At 45.5% G+C, this 22473-nt stretch overlaps 1 protein-coding gene across 1 annotated transcript in view; it reads left to right on the forward strand.

Moving 5' to 3' along the window:
• Window positions 1-21053: 21053 nt before the first annotated feature.
• The window catches only part of PLEKHG7 (pleckstrin homology and RhoGEF domain containing G7), a 65161-nt gene continuing 63741 nt past the window's right edge, over window positions 21054-22473 (forward strand). Inside the window, exon 1 of the mRNA XM_090042680.1 lies at window positions 21054-21137. The gene's annotated coding sequence lies outside the window, so the exon portion shown is untranslated. The remainder of the gene's footprint in view (window positions 21138-22473) is intronic.

Genomic DNA, 22473 nt, shown 5'->3' on the forward strand with positions numbered 1-22473 from the left:
TTATAAGCGATTGACTGTAATAGATGGGGAAAAAAAGAAAACAGAGTTTCATTCTTACTTGTAACAATTTTTAAGTGAGTGATGATTTTATCATTTCTCCATTGGCCCTCACAGCCAAACTGCAATTTCTAAAACTAAAAGTTCAACTCAAACTTTGTTATTCTGTTGTCAGATCTGGGTCATTCACAAGTTAGTACAAGAATTTCCTTTTCTTGACTTATGATTACCGTGTATCTTCTATGAGGTAGCCATAAGCAGAGGGACTGTGATCCTAATTCAAGATCAAATAAATTATTAGAATAGCAGGATTAGCAGAATCCACCAACCAAGACTGCTGCCTCGCTGTTGTCATGGGTCTAGGAACTGTGGTGATAGAGAAATGAGATTATTAAGAAGGTCTTGACTCCAGGCTTTCACTGAAGGTTCTAGTTCAGTTCCATATGACAATCTTTCTGACTCCCATAATGAATGTTTTAATGTGTATACAACAATTAGTATCAACACTAATCATGTAGCTAACTATTCATTATCAATTCCTCTATCCAATGATTTTGTGTGCATCATCCCCCCAGATGTTAGTCGATCGTTTTAGGCTCTCATTCACAAAATATAAGTCAGACCATGAGTTTGACTTTGGCTGATTAGCTATGTAGTTTAATCTGAAATATGCAAGAAAAAAGCTGAGAACTTTTATTTTTAAGCAGTGTGCTGACATCTGTCAGATTCTGTAGATTCAAATATTCCAGTAAAGCACATCTGGGCATTGTAGTTTGTGCCTCAGCTTGCTTTTAAATTGTCCTCTACAACAAAAGAGACTTCATGTAGTTAATGAGTTTTGGAGGCTATTAACTTTGAGACATGACAATGGATAGACAAAGATGTCTCATAATTAGAATACACTAACGGAGGCCTAAATATTTGGCCTTCTCTCTATAAAACCATATCATAAACTCCCAGCACTGAAATATTCAGTATTCATATAAGACTTTACATTTCTAAAGCACTACAAATATTAAATAATAAATCCATTAGTCCAAGTAATCATCATCATCTTCTACATTTTAGATAATTTATTTAAGATAGAAAAGTTGCATCGCATGCCCATGGCAACACAGTAAATAATTGACAGAAATGGGTATACGAAGTATGAGATCATATCTTTCATCCCCATGCTCTGTTCCCTGAAGCATACTCCCTTGTTAATGTCTGTTTCTAGGGCTTTCATTGGACCACTTAGGGCTGCTTTTCCAGGGCTTTATATGGTTAAAAAGATAGGAGTAGAGTAGTATAAGATTAAGTCATAACCCACCCCTAGTTGCTATATATCATCTATGCAAGAGTACAGAGAAAAAAAGAAACATTTGAGAACTGATGCAACTGGACTGTCAAAAAGGAGCAAGTTTTTTACTTCAGGATTGAAAGCAGTAGTCAATATATACATGCCTGGAAAATATTAAATATTCACAATAATTTGTATTTCAACTATCTGCTCTTGTTATGCTAAACACAATTTTCAGGTTTTACTTTTAAAGGACACAGACAACCTAAAAATGTCCCCTTAATCTCAAATGTTATGTTTGCTTTTCTTCCAGTACAGGATCACTACAATGAACAGAAATCAGGGTGGGGATGAGGGAATCGTTCCTACTACTTTAAATTGTTCTTAACCATTTTTTTCATTAGAGCAGGGACTGCAACGTCTGAATCCCACATTTTACATTAATGTCCTAACCCCTGGGCTATGGACTTTTCTAGGGTGCAGTCTTCTCAGTCTCTCCTATTGGATCAGTTGCCTTTTGTATAACTAAGTTAATAGTCATTGGAGCAGGGACTTCCATCTAGGTCTCCCACATAAGCACCCTGGTCTGTACTGAGCTCTCTCACTTTTCTTCAATCTCAACAAAAAAGTTCTGAAAGGTCTTTGTTTAGCCCCGGTGCGAGGCAGGAACATGTTTTAAATCCCCCAAACTTTCAGACTGGGATGGGATGGGATGGGATGGGAGGGGATGGGATGATTGTTTTCCATTCTGTTCTAGTTGGCACCATCACCGTTCTTGGATCAACTGTACCTCTGACTCCTTCTTTAGCCCTTTTAGGGCATTCCTCAGGCTTCCAGCCTCTAGCCTCCTTTTCAGATGGGAACCCACATCCCTCTCCCTCCAGCCTAGGGCTAAGGACTGCAGTTCCCTTGCATATCACTGTGATTATTCCAATAGGTCTCAACTTGAGTTCAGTACCTGCAGATCTGCTTTGTCTTTGGGTCAATCAAAGAGCTTACCAGTGTTGCAAAGCACCACTCTCTCTATTTAAGAGAAAAATATTACACAGAAAACATACCCTAAGATCCCTCTACATGTAAAATTTACTAGGTATTACCCATCTTTTTCATGGAGTCCTGGATTATACACTATTCAAGACTGTCACCTCCTTGCTCTAAGTCTAGTATGCGTGTCCCAACCTCATGTCAATAATTGAACTGAGCGAGACAGTCTCAATTCACTGTTTCAAAACTTCTTTCCAGGAATTCAAACCAGAACATATAATTGCCTCCCTGGAACAGGTAAGGCTCCCCAGGCTTGTTCATCCCCATAGACCATAGAACTGGTCAGCATTTATACCTAAAAACCTGTAACATTCAGTAACAATGACTTAGATGTCTGACTGTCTAGTACAAAACATATCTACCTCCTCACTGTAACATGGCAGCCATTTTGACTATCACATGGGTACACATGCACCCCCTGAGATTGGCCGTGCACCCCGTAGAAATGCCAGCCACAAAACCAGAAGTGCTGGTGGAAGTGCACTTCCGATTTCACCGCTGGCAATTTTGGGCTCGGCAACTGGTCAGTGGGAGACCACCCCCATAGTTGGCGATCGGCCACTAGGGGGCCCTCCCCCCCAGTCGATGATAGGGCACTGGGGGACCGCCCCCCCACTTGGTGAGATGGTGTCCCCCCAGCATGTATTTTGATGATTTAACCCTGCAGTTGAAGCATCTGTTTGGTTTTGTGATGTTCACTATTCTAACTACTTGCTAAGCAAAATGGTGAAAAGCTTAGAAAACTTAAAAGCAAATGAATGTGTATGGGAGGGAACATGGGAAAATAGGAAGATTTCAGGTTTGAGGGTGAAACCCTGGGCCCTGATGAGGTTAATATCACTGACTTCAGTGAAGACTGTATTTCACTTTCAGCTTTTAAAAATAATGTTTTTGAGAGCAAAGGCACATTCAGACTTTTTTTAACAGCTGTATTATAAAATGGTTTGCTTTGGCAGAAGTGATTTTTACCCCCATTGGCAAGACATATATATGTTATCCTGTTCCTCCGCCATCTGGAGGGGGTGGAAGGGAACTGATTTCTCATTCTTTCTTTACCTCTCCCCTTCAGGTGGCTGTTTTTTAAATTTCTCTGACAACTGTCATAACCCTTCTTATTCATTAAATTTTTACCGTCTAGTAACAATTATATGCACATGGGCATTTTGTGAACTGATGACATTTACTGTTATTGGTTTCAAGTGCAACAGGAATAGTGATTAATTATGATTGTCAGGTTTGTAAGTCATCATTTTTAACTAACTCAGAGCCTCAGGCAGAACATCCATGCATATCTATAATATCTGTTGCTTTAAGCCGTGGCTAGATAACTCAGTCTGGATTGTTTTCAAATTAGAGTGACAAGCGACAAAAAACAGTCCGATATGAGCGAGCCAAACTCAGGAAGAGCAATATAAAAACAAACTGATACATTAACTATTTTTATAACCTGGAAGTTGGAAAAACGGGATGCAAAACCAGATACAGCAGGGAAAAAATATAAAAGGTTTAGGGTCAAATTCTTTCATCTCACCTCACATGGAGATGTAATTTACAGTAAAAATAGAACCACTGAGTAAACAGTGGTGCCTCATAATGGCAAAACGGTCTACCCACACACAGTTAGGTCCAGACTTGGAGTCTTAAGTGGGACTGAACTCGCACATATATTGTCACCCTTAGTAAGAACTTATCAACACACTTATTTCGTTCTGCAGACCCATTTGTTCCCCTCACCATGAGATTCAAGTACTCTCATATCTCGACTCCCAGATCTGTCATAGAGGAATAGGGCTATGACAGAGAATGTCAGGTGTGAGAGAACAGGCCCATTTGTGAGAACAGTGATGAGATAAGTGACCTGTTGCAACCATAACTTGATCGGTGCTGCTGCCTGCCATAAGAAAATCTGTGTCTTCTAAAACATGTCAAATACAAAATCTATTACTGGGTAAAACAAGAGGTTCACTCTTCAGTTATTCTCTATGTTTATAACCTGGAGAATGTTTTTAACATTTGAGTCACTGATCTTTAGAGAGTTACCACTGGACTGGCTTTTCCTCCCAGTTTTTCGGCCTTCTTTAACTGAAAAATAAAATAAGTGAACAATAATGTAAAGGAGAATTCAAAGTTGTCCAAGTTTTTCTGAATTACTAGAACATATCAATATGTACAATGTATATGCATGTACTATTTTTCCTGCAGAGGTAAGCTGCCTGTAACTAAGGCCCAGCCCTCAAAAATATTTAAGCACATTGGATGCCTCTAGATATGCTGGGAGCCTGCTACGACACGTAATTACAGCGCATCGGAGCAGACTTAATGAATGTGCTAATTAACGCACTCCAGCCAGCCTCCACATATCATGCATCAGCATCCCCGTACTTCAAAATGGTGGTGGGGTTACTTTAACTAAAACTCGTCAAACAAGCTTTTTAAAACTCATCAAAAAAGTGCCACCACCGCCTTTTTGAAGCACGGGGACACTGATACACAAGATGCTGCAGGAGCTTCAATAAGAGCGGCTCTCAGAGCCGCTCTAATTAAAGCACCTCCCTCACCCCCGGAGCACATGTAAAAACACCCATAACTCTTACCTATTAAAACAGAGGTTAGATGCCAAAGCAGCAAATAGGCATCAAGTTCCTAGTTACCTATTTTCTTACCTTTAATTGTCATTTCTGTCTTTTAATACAGATTGGTACTTTAAAACCTAATAACAAACCTATAATTCAGAATTTTCAGAAGTGACTAGTAATGTTTTAGACCTTAACTTCTGAATCCCCAATTTCAAGTTTTCTTATACTTACACAGATAAGTCATTCTCCCCTTGTACTTGGCCTTGGTGAGGCCGCAGCTGGAGTACTGCGTCCAGTTTTGGGCTCCACAATTCAAAAAGGATGTGGAGAAACTTGAGAGAGTCCAGAGGAGAGCCACGCGCATGATCAGAGGTCAGGAAAACAGATCTCATGATGACAGGCTGAGAGCCATGGGGCTCTTTAGCCTGGAAAAGCGTAGGCTCAGGGGTGATCTGATGGCCACCTATAAGTTTATCAAGGGTGACCACCAGGATCTGGGGGAACGTTTGTTCACCAGAGCGCCCCAAGGGATGACGAGGTCGAACGGTCACAAACTCCTGCAAGACCATTTCAGGCTGGACATAAGGAAGAATTTCTTTACTGTCCGAGCCCCCAAGGTCTGGAACAGTCTGCCATCGGAGGTGGTTCAGGCACCTACATTGAATACCTTCAAGAGTAAATTGGATGCTTATCTTGCTGGGATCCTATGACCTCAGCTGACTTCCTGCCCTTTGGGCAGGGGGCTGGACTCAATGATCTCCCGAGGTCCCTTCCAGCCCTGATGTCTATGAAATCATTGAAAACCCTGAAACCAGGACCTTCTAAGGGATGTCAAATTATGACAGTACTTACATTTAAATATCTTGGCCTCAAACACAGACAACACTTTTGAAAGTTTTGCTATAAATTCAGTTCCACATATTATCTATATAAATTAAATATCTTATTCCAGAGGCCAGATCTGTTGGCCTATGCCAGGGGTGAGCAATTATTTTGGGTGGAGGGCTGCTTAATGAGTTCTAGTGAGCTGTTGAGGGGTCACATGTGTAATCTTGCCCATTGACAGTTGCCCCGCCCCCTTGTCACCATCTTGGGTGTGATATGTGTGCATGGTATGTGTGATGTGTGTGGGGGCTATGCGGTGTGTGTGTGTGTTGTGTCTGGGTGTTCAGTAGGATGTGGGTGTGGTGGGGCAAGGGGGTGTAGATGTGTGGGGGGGCATAGGTTATGTTGGGAGGGTTGTGTATATGTGAGGGGTTGTGGAGGCAGGGTGTGGGTATAAAAGAGATTGAGGGAGTGTGGGGACCCCCCCGCCTCCAAGTGGCTGCCTGTATTGCCAGCGCTCCCTGCCACTCACATGCAGTTCCTGCACTTGCACAGCAGGGAGGGAAGCCCCACGTGCTGGAGCCAGGTGCCTTCCCTGCTGGGGTTGCACAGCACCAGACAGAAACCTCAGGTGCCTTCCCCACAGGAGCTGTGCTGCAGGGGAGGGAAGCACCAGGCAGGGAAGGCAGCTAGCTCTGGAGCCTGAAGTTTATCTCTGGTGCTGTGCAGCCCCAGCAGGGAAGACACCTGGCTCCAGCATGTGGGACTTCCCTCCCTGCTGTGCGAGTGTCCCGGAGCACCAGCAATACAGGAAGCTATGTGGAGGCTGTGCCCCTCACTGAGATGTCCCAGAGCCATGCCCTGCTTGGCGCCTGCGCCCTGCCTGCTACTGCTGCCACTGCCTGCCCGGGCTGCATGCCATGAGGGAGGGGGTGTGGGAGGTGCCCACACCCCCACCTCTCCCTCACACCCACACACTGCCCACCCTAGCTCTGTGCTGCCACTGCCCCCTGTCGCCCTGGGTTCAGGCTCCACACTGCCACAACCCCCAGCCCCACACTCTGGGCTCCCTCCCAGTTGCAGTCTCATCCCTGCTGCTTCCCCACCTGCTGCCTAGAGCCAGCAGGAGCCTGGGAAAGCGAGCAAGTCCTGGGGGCTGCGAAAGCAGCAGCCCCACATGGAAGCTGCATGCTGGTCACCAGGCCCTTCCACCCAAGAGGGTGGCAGCTAGACAATATGGTACACTTTGGGCTCTGCATGTACACATGGGTGCCTTGCTCCCACCCTTGTGGGTGGGTGGCCTGGGAGGGACACTATTTGTTTGGGGGCCCCACAGTCTGAACGAAAGTGTTTGGCAGGCTGGATCCAGTCCATGGGCCATGTTTTGCCCACCCCTGGCTTACACACGATTCATAGTGATAAAACGATGAAGGGCCGTTCAGTAAACGCTTTGCTCAAGATTCAACATTGCCTAGATACCAGTTACAGTGCATCTAATAATGTTTCCTACATTGTTAAAGTGCCATGAAGGTCTCCAGGGAACTATGAAAATGTTGGCTAAAGGGGCTCTGGTCTGGTCCTCCAGGTTGGGAGTAGTGCAGGGGGTTGGTAGCTCACCCATGTCAAAAATTTCAATTACAGTCTACAAGAGAAAAAACCGGATGGAAACGATGGTCTGAAAGCTTTTGAAGTTGGAACAGGCAATGATGAATAAACCATAAAGTGAAGATGATGAAGATTATGACAAAAGATTATAAAAAAATTTAAGAATCAAATTAATCTTCCGCAGTGAAGCACGGGTTCAGCTACTGTAGGTAAAGTTAGTCAGGATGGACAAGAACTCCTCTGACTTCCAATTAATTGCTGAGAAGCCAGTACTAAAACTATTTTAAATTAAAAGTTTAGCATGGTGTTAGTGGGGAGCACAGTATTTTCAGAAAGAGCACTGTTCTTTTGCTGCCATGACCAGTGACCCTTATTTAATAATGGTATAGTCCTCACTGCTAATAGCAGTATTATTTGTATAGTACTGAGTGGTCCCATCACACTAGATGTTAAACTACTAATGAATCTGTAACTTCTTTGAATAGCTAATAATCTTAATACAAATAAAACAATAAAGCATGGAAGGAAAAACGGGATTATTATCCCCAGTTTGCTATTATGGAACAGAAGCATAGAGAAAAGTTGTAATGTAGCCAGCATTTGCAAAGTATGTCATAAGAGAGCCAGTAACTGAACCCAGACCTCCCAAATCCCAAGCTAAAGCCGCAAACTTTCCGGTTGACACAGCCTGCTTCTGATCTGAGAACTATTTTTGATTTAGCCCCATGCAAATACAAAGAGGTTTTAATACAAAGAGTGAAATTCTGGCTCCTTAAATGCCAATAGGAGCATTTCCTTTCCTGTGAATTCAACAGGGCCCTGATTTCACCCATTAATTCTAATGCCCTACTCTTTCAAGCACAGTATCATGCCTAACTGACTTCAATGCATTTAAAATAGTGTAGTATTTTGGTTAAATGTCATAGCATGTACTTTCATAAGTAGACAGTAAGTTTTAAAAGGCAGCATTATTTTACTTGTGCTATGAAGGTTGTCTGATCCGGACAGCTTACGTATACTTTTTTTTCCTTTTACAGCAGTGGAAATGCTTCTGGCATGCTGCAGAGGGCAACATCTGCTGACTATAAAAGTTATTCATGGCCTGTGCTACAAAGGAAGGGAAAACTCAACCACCTTCAAGACACTATTACAACACTTACCCTCACAATTTTAAAACAGCTCCTCTCCCCCAACCTTATCAGTTGTGGCATTCCATTCAAATGCAGTTTCAAATGAGTGCTAAACTGTGTTGCTGAATCCCAATACGTATGCTTAAAATGCCTGTAAGCATGTTTTATAAGAGTGTGTATTTCCTGACTTGCTTGTCAAAAAGCTGCTTGTTGTTTGACACCCAAGATTTCTGTTGCAATTCTGTATGCAGTTTAATTAAAAACTGTTTTGACAATTTGTCAAAGGCTCTTTTTCGATGTTTTCATTAACAGGAAAGCAACATTGTTTAATAGGCTTGTGCTCCTTTTTTCTTCTTTACTATGTGTAGATAAGGCTGTTTATATTTTTCTTCTGCTCATTACAGAACTTACAGAAATGCCAAGTCTGGTGTCCCCCCAGTTTTGTTAAATAGGTGCTTTAAAATACATTTTGACACCCTAAGCCTTAACTGTGCAAGTAGTGGCGTTCTATCTTTAACAAAAGCATTAATTTTTGCCGGGGAGGCTTGTTTTGGTTTAAGACTCTGCCTAAAATTCTATTTCTCTCAGATTTTGTCATATTTTGGTTTCTTAGGTCTTGCAGTATCATAATCTTATTTCTCTATTTTTCTACTTATTACTCCTCAGTAGCCAAATCTGTATATCTAATGTGAAACAAACATATAATTTGTGGTTTTACTCTCAGATGACCCTTTCAGACCCCCTTTTCATATCATTTAAAAAGACCACACAAGGCAAGACATGCATAAATTCATTTCAAAGTCTTTCTTTGTAAGTAAAGATAGAAAATGGATTCGATTCTTATGGTCAGAATGAATCCAGTGAAATCCTTGCAACTATATGGAAAACAAAAAGATTTTTCCAAGTGGGAAGCTTCACAAGAACCCCTTGAGGTTGTACCACCTTCACAAACTGGAATCTTCAAAAATTACCTATTGTCATGAGGTGTCCAGTCTGTTTTCCAGAATGAAGAGTTTCATGAAAACTCAAAATGAACTGGAATGTGAGAAGTTATATAACAAACTAAGTGGTGCTAAGCAGTGCTACAAGCCACAAAACCACAAGCATTTCAGTGACTCAAAAATATTCATGCTAAAAATGTGTCAGACCTAAAAACAACAGGCTATTTTAATAAGCAATAACTGCATCTGATTTACACCATAAGTTAAGAATTATCATACAGAAAAAGCAAAGTACCAAACAAGTCCTATAAACAGTTGCAACATTCTTACATAATGATTTGAGGAAGTTACTGTAAGAAAAACCAGTGATCAGTATAGAAGTAGTGGGAAAGACAGGAAATGGACAGTCATCAGGAGGGAGCGACTTAATTTGTGATTTTGCAAAATCAGGTGTTGTCCAAAAATCCAAGAAATCAAAAAACAACCCTTCTAAAACTAAAATGTTGGCTCCCCATTGGAAGCCACTGGTCCTCACAGCCATTGTGGCCCAGTCTCACAGCTGGTGGAGGGGGGAGGGAGCAGAGGATTGCCTGAGAGAGCTGCTTGTCACACAGCCCCACCCATCTCCACCAACCAGCAGCAAAGGGAGGAGCTGCACAATGGACAGCCCTCTCAGCCAGTCAGCAGGGAGGGGTGGGTTCACAGTGAAAAGGACATGAAATCAGCTCTGGATGCTATGAGCAGCCCATGAAAATCCCTTTCACTTGCCATGACTTAGGTAGATCCCTAGTCATTAGACTTAGACCCATTTGAGTAAGACTGCTAGGCTATAAGGACCCCTGCCAAAGAGTGGTGCCACCGCCCAACTGAGAAGGAAGAACTACATGGAAACAAGTAGTTAATAATTTCTTCTTAGGTTCAGCTTCAGAGAACTGGAAAGGTTCACATAGCGTGTTGTAACATCAATAGAGAAAAACCACACTTGTTAGCCTACAGGAAATAACATTACCAATCATTGGTTCAGACTATTTGAAAGTTATTCCAGCTCAAAACCTTCATAATAAGGCACTTTTCTGAGCTTGCAAAAATATCAGGATGAAATTCTGAGACCACTGAAGACAATAATAGAACTCCCATTGACTTCAATGGACCAGGATTTTTCCCCAGTTGTATAAATGTCTCCTTCTCCATGGACAGATGGGGTGGAGAGGTTTGCATGTACTGATGCCCTAAGAGCAACACCACTGAGAGTCTTGTGCTCCTAGTAGGGTGTCCCATTGTGGTAAGGTCAAAGGTGAGGTATCAGATAAAGACCAGTCCAACACAACACAAAAACCTCAATAGCAGAGCAGGCAGATGCAGAAGGTATATTTCTCAATGGCTGCAAAGACAGATGAAGGTTGCAGTAGAGGAGTAACCCCAGTTGTCCTGGATCCCCTTCCCACTGGACACAGGTTTCTCCTCTGCCAAGATCTGTGTGGTTCAGTGGCCTCCTCATGTAAAACAAGTCACATGCAGGCTTCTTTCACTGATACAACATCTACTACAATAACTAATAACAATACCCATAACTTCTACAAAGTCCTGCGGCAATGGGCAAGTGACAATGAGGACAAAGCAATCACTGGGAGTCCCTAGTCATGGATCCACATGCAGACAGTGGTCACGTGATGGTCGCTTCTCCTTCTTGCTACAGGACAGAAGCATGGTTGCAATTGCAACTGGGCAGTCCTTTTAAGGATCCCCCCTGCTCACCCCACATGGGAAGGGGGATAGAAAATGTGCCCCAAACATAGGTTGTCCCACTTTACCTTAACCAACTGGATAGCCACTTCCAAGAGGATAACTCTGATTGAAGTTGAAACAGAAACATGTCTTTTGCATCCTGGAATGTACAAAACCTACTAAAGGACCCAAACAGTGACAGATCTGAACACAGAATGGCTATTGTTGCTCAAAAACTCTCATAATATAACATTGATATTGCTGGTTTCAGCAAGGCCAAACATGCAGATAACAACCAATTGAGGGAGGAAGGGGGTGACTATATGTTCCTCTGGAAAGCAAATGACAGGTGAATACACAGCACTGGTTTCACCGTTAAGAACCAGATTGTCAACCAAATGACTGAATTACCTCTTGGCATTAACACACGTCTCATGACTGCCTCCAGCTGACCAACAATTTGTTTGCTACCATCATCAGTGCATATGCCTCAGTGCTTAGGAAGAACAGAAAGAACAGTTTTCTTGTGAGCGGACATCCCTGAATCAATCAAAAGACAGCACACTTTGGCTGAGCTTCCCTACCCTGTATTTGTTCTCAGCTGCCATGACTTGACAGAACATTTTGAATACTGCAGCAGCCATCTCTCAAAGGCAGGCAACATTGATGAGGAAATCCAGTATAGAATCTGATGTGCCAGCTTTGCCTTCAGAAGACTGAATCATTGTGTGTTCAATGATCTCATCAGGACTCAAACAAAGCTCCTACTATTCAAGGCTATGGAAATCCCAACTTTTCTCTATATCTGTGAAGCTTGGGTGACCTACAGGGATGACCTGAAAAACCTGGAATGCCATGACCAGTGCTACTTCTGGAGGATCCTTGGCATAAAGTGGGAGAATCATCACACAAATGCCAGTGTCCTCACCAACACTAACACCACCAGTATGAAAGCATTGATTATCCATATCAGTTGTGGTGGACAGGGTATTGTGTGCACATGTCTGATGTACATATACCAAAACAACTGCTATACTCCCAACTCAGCCAAGAACAAATGACACTGGATGATCAACTCAGCAACTGGACCTTCAACTCAATGACTGGACCATTGCCTTGCATTGACTCACCCAGGAACCATGGACCTCACTCAGGAACAGAACAGAAACCCAGCATTTGAAAAACAAAGACCCTGCAGAAACCAGGAACCCCACCATTGTGCCCTACCAGACAATGAGGACACCTAGATCTGCATGTAAGTATCTGAGCAGGGCTGTCCTTGCCTGGACACGTCCCTCCCAGAGGAGACATAGGTAGCCCACCTCTATAAAAGGGGTGGTAGCATGTGACCTCCTTCAGACGCCCTCTCCGTCTGGACCAGCACTGCGCCATGCCACCTATCCACCCAAAGGCCCTGCCAATGACCCCCTCTGGACAACACCTTGCTGGAGAAGACCCCAACTAGCCATCGAGGATCAACTCACAGGCCAGGATAGGTAGCTATCACCCACCTTCCTTCAGCAAACAAAGGACCTGGACTCTGTCCCTACACACTAACTTCAATCTCTCCACCAAGCCTTTTTCTTGCCTGCTCCGTGTGTGTGTGTGTGTGTGTGTGTGTGTGTGTGTGTGTGAGAGAGAGAGAGAGCAAGTGAGCAAGCGAGCGAGCAAGAGAGCGAGAGAGAGAGAGAGCGTCAATAACTTCATGAGCTGTATAGTATACTGCCTGTTTAATAAAACTGAAATGGTCTCTGTCTTGCTCAAGGCTCCCAAGTAAATCCCCATGTCTCTAACCTCCCTTTGGGCATTGTTCCTCTCTGCTGCCTCTATCCCCCCGGCTCTGACTTTCTGTCCCTCTCTGCTGACCTTCCAGCCCTGCTCCTTGGTCTCCCAGCTGTAGCCCCTGCTGTCCCACACCTTGCCTTCCTCTTCCTCCTCCTTGATCTCCCGGCTTTCCATTTGTGTCCCAGCACTTCTGCCTTCTTTCCCTGATCTTCCCTGTCTCTCTCTGTTCCCTGTTTGTGCCTTGTCGCCTCTGTTTTCTTTCCCCAATCCTCCTTGTCTCCCTGATCTTCGTTCTCCCGGCTTGCCTCTGCCACCTCCAGCAGCTCCTGTTTCTTTCCCAGCCCCCACAGCCTCTCCTGACTCCCCCACAGTTTCCCCAACCTGGTTCCCAGCTCTCCAGTTTACCTGCAGACTCTCCGGTTCCCCCCATAGCTACCATGCTCCCCTGGAACCCCTCTCCAGCACCTGCAGTCCCTCCCTGCACCCTCCACAGTTTCCCCAACCCAGTTCCCAGCTCCCTGGCTCACTCAGTTCACCTGCAGCCCCTCTCCGACACCCACAGCACCTGCAGCAACCTCAACCCAGTTCCCAGCTATCCCAGTTCACTTGCAGCCCCTCTCCAACACCCACAGCAACCCCAGCTCCCCTGCAGTTTCCACAACCCAGTTCCTGGCTCCCTGGCTCATCCACAGCTACCCCAGTTCACCCACAGCTTCTCTCCGACACCCACAACACCCGTGGCTCCCTCACAGTTTCCTCAACCCAGTTTCCGGCTCCCTGGTTCACCCACAGCTACCCCGGTTCACCCGCAGCCTCTCCAGTTCCCTGCTCCCCTGGAGCCCATCTCCAGCTCCTGCAGTCACTCCCGGCTCGCCCCCAGTTTCCCCAGCCCGGTACCTGGCTCACCCACAGCTACCCCAGTTCACCCGCAGTCCCTCTCCGACACCTGATGGAGGACTACCATGCTCTGGGAGGCGTGCTGAGGGAGATGGGCGCACAGGCGGTCTTCTCTTCCATCCCTCTTCCATCCTGCCAGTGAGTGGACGCGGCAGACGTCACGAGATGTGCATTGCGGAGACCAACTGGAGGCTACAGGAATGGTGCTTCGAGGCGGGCTTTGGCTTCCTCAGCCATGACCGGCACATCGTGATGAGAGACATGCTGGGATGGGATGGGCTCCACCTTTCCCCTAAAGGTAAGCGTGTGTTCTCTTCCAGGTTGGTGAACCTCCTTCGGCGGGCTTTAAACTAGGCTCGTCGGGGGAGGGGGAAGATGAGGGCGGAGGAGACGATGAACTACCAGGCCCAGCAACAGCCAGCGAGCCCAGACCAATGGTCAAAAGGGAGAAACAGGTAAGCGATGGGGGACGGGGCATTGCTGAGACTAGGGGGTCAGTGGGCACAACCGTTGAAGGCCTCAAATGCCTCTACATGAATGCTCGAAGTATGGGGAAGAAGCAGGAGGAACTCGCCCTCCTCCTAGCTGTCACCAGCCCTGACATAGTAGGGATCACAGAAACGTGGTGGGACTCATCGCATGACTGGGCGGTGAGTGTCAAGGGCTATAGGCTATACAGGAAGGACAGGATAGGAAGGAAAGGTGGAGGAGTAGCACTCTACATCAAGGAGGAATATACTTCCTCGTTAATTAGCAAGGGGGTAGAGGGGGGGCACTCTGAGGTGCTCTGGGTTAGAGTAAAAGGCAGTCCAGGGGAGAGAGACTTAACGGTGGGAGTCTACTATAGACCTCCCAACCAGGGAGAAGAGCTCGACCAGGAATTCTTAGGTCAGCTTACAGAGGCAGTGAGGGCTAAGGATGTGGTCATCATGGGGGACCTGAACTTCCCAGACATCTGCTGGGAGGAGCAGTCAGCCAAGTCTGATCGCTCACGTCGGTTCTTAGCCAGAGTGCAGGACCTCCATCTAACCCAGGAGGTGCACAGTCCCACCAGAGGAGACGCCTTGTTGGACCTGGTGCTGGCCACAGGTGATGACCTGGTGAGGGGGCTGCGGGTGATGGGCCACCTGGGAGACAGTGATCATCGCTTGCTGGAATTCACCATCCAGCGTAAGGTGGCAAAGGGCTGCAGCAAGGCAACAGCCCTAGACTTTAGGAGGGCTGACTTCAACAAGCTAAGGAGGATCGTTGGGGAAGCGCTGAGGACCCAGAGGGGAAGGGAATCAGATGTCGAAGGTGAGTGGTTGCTCCTTAAGGAGACGATCCTCCATGCCCAAAGGGAGGTAATCCCAACAAGGGTCAAAGGGAGCAGGAGGGCACATAAACCCCCATGGCTCACTAAGAGCATCCGGGAATGTCTCCTTGCTAAAAGGGAGGCATATACCCAATGGAGAGATGGGGTCATCGCCAAGAAGGACTATGTTATAGTCGCCCGAGGATGTAGGGGGGCAGTCAGGAGGGCCAAGGCAGAGTTGGAGATAGGACTAGCTTCCCGGATTAAGGACAATAAGAAGTCCTTCTTCAAATACATAGGGGGTAAAAAGAGGGTCCCGGGTAATGTGGGGCCCCTGCAGGACACGATGGGCAACTTAGTCATCACGCCAGATGACAAAGCTAACATATTTAACGATTTCTTTGCCTCTGTCTTCCTAAGTAGGGACCAGTTCAGCCACCTCCCTGCTGGGCCCCCCTCGGGCCCCGAGAGAGACACGCCTGGGCCAAGGGTTAGCGAGGAGTTAGTTAGGGTACTTCTGGAGAGGCTGGACATGTTCAAGTCCGCTGGTCCGGACGATCTTCACCCTAGGGTTCTACAGGAACTGGCTGAGGTCATTGCGGGACCCCTGGCACGGCTCTATGAGCACTCGTGGTGCTCTGGCGAGGTGCCGGAGGACTGGAAGAGGGCCAATGTGGTCCCTATCTTCAAAAAGGGAAAAAAAGAGGACCCGGGAAATTACAGGCAAGTTAGTCTGACCTCAATCCCGGGTAAGCTCTTTGAAAAAATTATCCTGGCACACATCCAGGAGGGCCTTGCGGGGGAATGCATGCTCGGGGGCAACCAACATGGGTTCATCAGTGGCAGGTCTTGTCAGACCAACCTGGTGGCCTTTTACGATCAGGTCACCAAATCATTAGACGCAGGGGTTGCTGTGGATGTAGTCTTTTGGACTTCCGGAAGGCTTTCGACACTGTCTCTCACCCTGTCCTCATCAAAAAGCTGGGAGACTGTGGTGTCGATGCCCACACGGTCAAATGGGTCGCCAACTGGTTGGAGGGCCGCACCCAGAGGGTGGTAGTGGATGGGTTCTTCTCGACCTGGAAGGATGTGGGCAGTGGGGTTCCGCAGGGCTCGGTCCTCGGGCCCGCACTGTTCAACATCTTCATCAGTGACTTGGATGAGGGGGTAGAAAGCACCCTGTTCAAGTTTGCTGATGACACTAAGATGTGGGGGGATGTGGGTGCACTAGAAGGGTGCAATAGGCTACAAACTGACCTTGACAGGTTGCAACGGTGGGCGGATGAGAATAGGATGGGGTTTAACACTGATAAGTGCAAGGTGTTGCACATGGGGAGGAAGAACCGGCACCACACTTACAGGTTGGGGAACTCCCCTCTTGCCAGCACGGAGACGGAAAAGGATCTTGGAGTCGTCATTGACTCCACGATGAACATGGGCCGGCAGTGTGGGGAGGCAGTCAAGAAGGCCAATCGTACCCTGTCACGCATCCACAGATGCATCTCGAGCAGGTCCAGGGAGGTGATCCTCCCCCTCTATGCGGCACTGGTCAGGCCGCAGCTGGAGTACTGCGTCCAGTTCTGGGCGCCGCACTTCAAGAGGGACGTGGACAATATGGAAAGAGTTCAGAGGAGGGCCACTCGTATGATCAGGGGTCAGCAGGGCAGGCCTTATGAGGATAGGCTACGGGACCTGAACCTGTTTAGCCTCCACAAGAGAAGGTTAAGGGGGGACCTTGTGGCCTGCTACAAACTGGTCAGGGGGGATCAGCAGGTATTGGGGGAGTCCCTGTTCCCCCGTGCGCTGCCAGGAGTGACCAGGAATAACGGTCACAAACTGGCGGAGGGTAAGTTTAGATTAGATATTAGGAGGCGCTACTTCACAGTCAGGGCGGCTAGGGCCTGGAACCGGCTTCCAGGGGAAGTGGTGCAGGCTCCTAGCCTGGGGATTTTTAAAAGGAAGTTAGATGAGCACCTTGCCGGGGTCATCTGACCCCGGTGCTCTTTCCTGCTAAGGCAGGGGGTCGGACTAGATGATCTACCTAGGTCCCTTCCGACTCTAGCTACTATGAAACTATGAAACTATGAAACCTGCAACACCCATGGCTCCCCTGATGCTCCCTGACCCAGCTCCTGGCTCCCCATAGCCTCCCTCAGCTTCCCCACAGTCCCTCTCCAGTTCCCTGGCTCCCCCCAGTCCCAGTTTCCCTCTCCCCATGTACCGCTCAACTCCCCCATAGCATCTTCACTCTGGCTCCGGTCCCAGTCTCTTTGCTGGCTTCTCCCTGGCATCGCTTCTTCGCTCTGCCATCTTTTGGCTTTTTCCTTTGATTAATTAACACTAATTAACCTTAAGTAACCTCAAGCCCCAGTTACCTTAAGTAACCCCAGGGGCCACAGTAACCCTAAGTAACCCCAAACCTAAGTGACTCTGAGTAACCCCAGGGTATACTGACCCCAAGTAACCCCAGGGGCTACTTGACCTTAAGTAACCCCGAGCCCCAAGTTACCCCAACGGCCCCTAGTATTAACACACAGCCATGAAGGTGGAAGGTTGTGTATGTGTACATGTGTGTGTGAATTCATAGTGGTGTTTGTGTAGCTTGTGTCATGTCCTCCTGTCTAACAGTGCAACATTGAGATCCTGAGTGTTGATCTGGTATGTGTCAAATCAACACAGCTACATGTCTGGCAGCACTTAGGAATCAAAAACCATTCAGAGATGAGTCCAAGTTAGTATTAATTGCATGGCAAAACAACATTAAAAAGAAAGAAGCCAAACTCAACAGCAACATATATTTTCAAAGCCTAGGCAAGAAAAACAACATCATTCCGAGAGGACTAAATATCTACAATCCTCTGGCTACTACACACAACTCCAAATATGCTTCACAACTTTGCAGGAGAACACTTGGAAATCATATTCTTCATGTAACCTACTCCAAAAGAGATCAACTCAGGAATGAAATCATTACATGCTACAACAACTTAAAAGAGAAAAATCCAGACATCTTCCCAAACATTATACAACGTATACAAAGAAACTACCAAAGATTTTCTACAACATCCATCCAACACAAAAAGAATAAATGGAACCAATTACTCCAGAAACAACTTTCCCAACATAAAACATTTCTATGATTCTATGAATGCCATCTTTTTCAAAACTGTTTCCTATTGTTGCTTGTTTCCAGATGATGTCTAGTTGGAACTGGTTAGAACAAAGCCATGTAACTTGTAGGTAAAATTCTGGCCTACAGAGTCAATGGCAAAACTTCTATTGACTTTAGTAGCACTAGGAATCTATCCTCATGGACCTTCCTATGACTGACCTATAATCAACACTCCGAACAATAGCCCTACTTGAGAAGGCCCTATGGGGGTATGTGCATGGGCAGGGATAGCGTGCCACCAGGTATCATCCCACAGTGCTGCACAGGTGCTACTCATCTGGCCAGACGCAGGGGGTAGAGGAAGCTTGCATGCGCCAGCTGCTGCCGCTCTGCATTTGGCTGTGCACCCCTCCTTTCCCCCCGCCCCACTCAACACCCAGCCACTAGGGGTACACTGCTCTGCATCTGGCTGCTGGGGGTACACTGATCCAAACAGGTTGAAAAACCCTGAAATAGAACAAATAAGCCTTATTTTTTTCTGACCCTGTATTTTTTTTTTTTATTTTTTTTTTTACTGTAAGCCCTTACAAACTGAGACTGCCTCTTTCTGTGGGTCTGTAAACAGCATTTAGCACAAAGGAAGTTTCAGCCATTGTATTAAGACTAATTTTGAATCTTTTGGTCCAATACCAATGTAAACCAAAGGAAACTCCACTTACTTTAGTAGAATTTGTCTGGATTTCTACTAACAACACAGAGTAGAATTTGACTGGGTAATTTGTATTTTCACTTTCAGAAGCTCCTTTTCCTATAAAAATCATGGAAAGCATACAAATCATGTGTCACAGTTTTGCTATGGTAGTATTATCTCAAAGACAGATTATCTCTTGCACCATTTCCAATCCAAATAAGTAATTGCATACAGAAATGGAGAAAATATAGGGAATTGAAGATATTGACAATGCTTACAAATTAGTAGATCAAGCAATTCACTAAGTTCTACTCCTCTGACCCCAAATCATGATAACAAGATTAAGACCCAAGGAACAAAGGTGCTGCAGAGAAATCAACCAATTGGCTTGCAAGAACTACAAATTTTGCTTTCAATGCCGGGCATGAAAGTTAAACTGGTGCTAATTGCCAACTGCATGGCCCACCTTTTAGCCTCAAGTACACTACAGAACTGTTTAAAATAAGACCTAATTTTCTCACTCATGGACTTTCTGAATCTGACTGATTTTGTGGAATGACAGCAGCAAATTTTTAACGATCCACACCTTCAAGAATTTGACTTAGCCAAAGTTCAGCATGAGTAATTTCTTTCTTCTTATTCAAATTGCCCTTCAGTTTCAGTTGGGAGATATTTTGGTTTTTTTACTTCCTATCCTTAACAGAAATGTAGGGTTGACATGTGCTCTTAGGTAACATTGCTGTTCCACCAAAGCTGTGGCTATATTTTGGTGGCAAACCCTGCATATAATCAGTAAAGTTCCTGAAGATTATTTTTCTTTACGAGAAGGTTAGTTATTATTTTTTTAATAGAAGCTGTTTCCTTCAACCCTATATAAAGGGAAATTACTCATTGCTGATGAGTAAGGGCTTTTTAAAAGGCTTTTTTGTGTAAATACTAGGCCTGTGCAAAGTGGCTACTATTCCCTTCAGATTTGATTTGGCTGATTCGGGGGACAGTGATTTGATTCAGTGATTTGAATCACTGTCCTGCATTGATTCAGCCAACTCTCCATATCGAATAGGCCCCATCCCCCACCCAGCCCAGTCAATGGTGCCCCCCCCCTGGCCCCAGTGCTTTAAAAAAAAAAGCCCCACACTCACCAGATCCTCCCACTGCCCCCCATTGTCCCACACTTCATGGGGGGCCTCTTCCATGAGCCTCCATGCCCTGCCCACTCTCCCAGTCCCATCAATGGCTGCCCCACCCGGCCCTAGCATTTTTTTATTTTTTTTAAAGAGCACCACACACACCAGCTCCTGCCAAGTGTGGGGTGTGATCCCTGCTGCCCTGCACTGCATGGGGGGGCTCTGCTGAGAGCCCCCAGAAGCCCTAACAATCATTGCAGCATCCAGTAAGTGCAGGGACTTAAAAAAAAAAGTGCCAGGATGCTGGGGCTGGGAGAGCACCTGTGGGACGAGGGATTGTGGCGGAGCCCCTCATGCAGCACAGGGCAGAGTATTTCCCTCCTGCCTCACACCAGCTGGTGAGTGCAGGGCTTTTTTTTTTCTTTTTAAGAGCTGGGATGCTGGGGCTGGGCAGGGCAGCCATTGATGGGGCTCGGAGAGTGGGCAGGGGCTGAGGGGCACCCAAGGGGGATGGAGGATCAGGCAGGGGACGGGGCCTGGTGGGGGTTCCCCCATGGACCCTTCCCTCCTCCTCCAGCCCCCTTCCCCGGCCCCTACTTATTGGCATGGAACCCAGGTTCAGCTCCCTGCGGCGGCAAGCAAGGACTGCCCAAATCGCCAAATCTCCAAATCTTTCTCCAAATCTTTTCTGAATTGATTTGGAGGCTTTGAATCTATTCAGACCTTTTATTGGTCTCCTGATTCGATTTGGATTTGGAGATTCAGCCACCAAATCAGGCCAAATCTCCTCTGAATCAAATCGGCACTAGAAGCTTTGCACAGCCCTAGTAAATACAACTTTTCAGGCTATCAGGAAAAACCTACTCATTTCAAAACATTACAAACACTCCCAAGCAAATGCAGAGCAAGGGAACTTCTCCCTTTCTATTTCTTTTTTTCTCTCCCTAAAGTACACATTATATTTGAGCTTGCTTCACATTGACCTTTGGTATTCCAGTGATATCCATTTTAGAGCACGGTGATCACAACATGGACAGGAAGCCACTTGCAGTAATTTTCCTACGTTTATGATGATTATGCAGCCTGTTGGAAGATCACAGATGCTGGTAAGAGTCAGGAAGATTATTCTGATAACTACACCACCCCTTTCTTTTAATGACTGCTATGCTGTTGTCTTTTTGTTTTCTGTTTAGCTTTGCATATAGATCTTCAGTTTAAAGAACTGTTTTGGAGCTATGGAAGCTGATTCTGAAAAACACAGACCTTTACTTTTAGTTGCAATTTTATAAATCTTTCCTATGAAGAATGACCTTGAATAGCTGCATGATATTGATTCCAATCTTGATTTGTTACTGAGGAAACAGGCTCTTTAATTCTACAGGTTATATTTTCATTTGTTCCCAAAAGTAGTTTCCTAATGTTCACAGTGAAAAGTCTTTAATGCATAAATCACTATGTGAAAAAGGGGCTGTAAACAGCATCTATTTATAGCTGTTGTTATCTTTGTTTATTATATCTATGTACAATGGATAACAGCAGTAACCCACTTTTGGAGAATGTACTAATAGATCTGGATGAAACGCACGGTATTATTGATTGCAGTTATTTATAAGCAAAGTTGGTAGCACTGCCTATAGCAGCACCACTGGTAGCCAGTGCCTCATGCTAATTTTTTTCTGATGCTTTCCATTTTATAATCAGGTTTGCTAATCACTGAAGCTGGCCAAACTTTCACCATTTGGCCTGAAATGCTATGTATGTTGGTATCTGCCTCAGGCTTAACTTTCTAGAAAACTATAGTCTAAACACTTCAGCCTTTTTAGCAGCAAATCTAGTAGAAAATACATTGTTTAGCCGCTGGTACAAATTTTTGAAAAATTCTCTCTAATACGTTTCAGTTTAGGAGCTGGACCTTGACGTGTGTTTGGGAGGGGCTGAAGAAAAAATGGCCTTTATGTTAAGAATGTGCCGTTTGCTGTTCCTGTAAAAATCTGACCAAATTAGACCAAGTTAAAAACCACTGGGAGATTTCAGCTACCACATAATCAATCCACAGCTAGATTTCCGAAAAACTCTATCCATACTAAACCTAATCCAGCCTGATCAGTACTTTCTCTGCAGTTACACTTGTTGCTGCTCTGGGCAAGGCAAGGATCAATCCCTGAAACTGAGAGCACAGGGTACAGGCCTCTAACTTACAATACAAATGGTGCCTGAAAAACGCTTCTTAAGTCGAAAATTTGTAACTTGGAACCAATTTTCTGATAAGAAACAATGTTATAAAATGGTGGATTGGTTCCTGAATCAAGGCCCAATACCCTATTTTCACCAAAAATACCCCAGAATGTTGTACTTGATCAATTATAGATGAGTAATGTAGTTACATTAATGTATTTATATTGTAAATAGCAATCATACTGATTTGGAAGGACTTCTTTGAGG

This window comes from Crocodylus siamensis, chromosome 4, assembly GCF_052110815.1.
Source record: "Crocodylus siamensis isolate JL-2025a chromosome 4, ASM5211081v1, whole genome shotgun sequence".
In the NCBI taxonomy this organism is placed as follows: domain Eukaryota; kingdom Metazoa; phylum Chordata; order Crocodylia; family Crocodylidae; genus Crocodylus; species Crocodylus siamensis.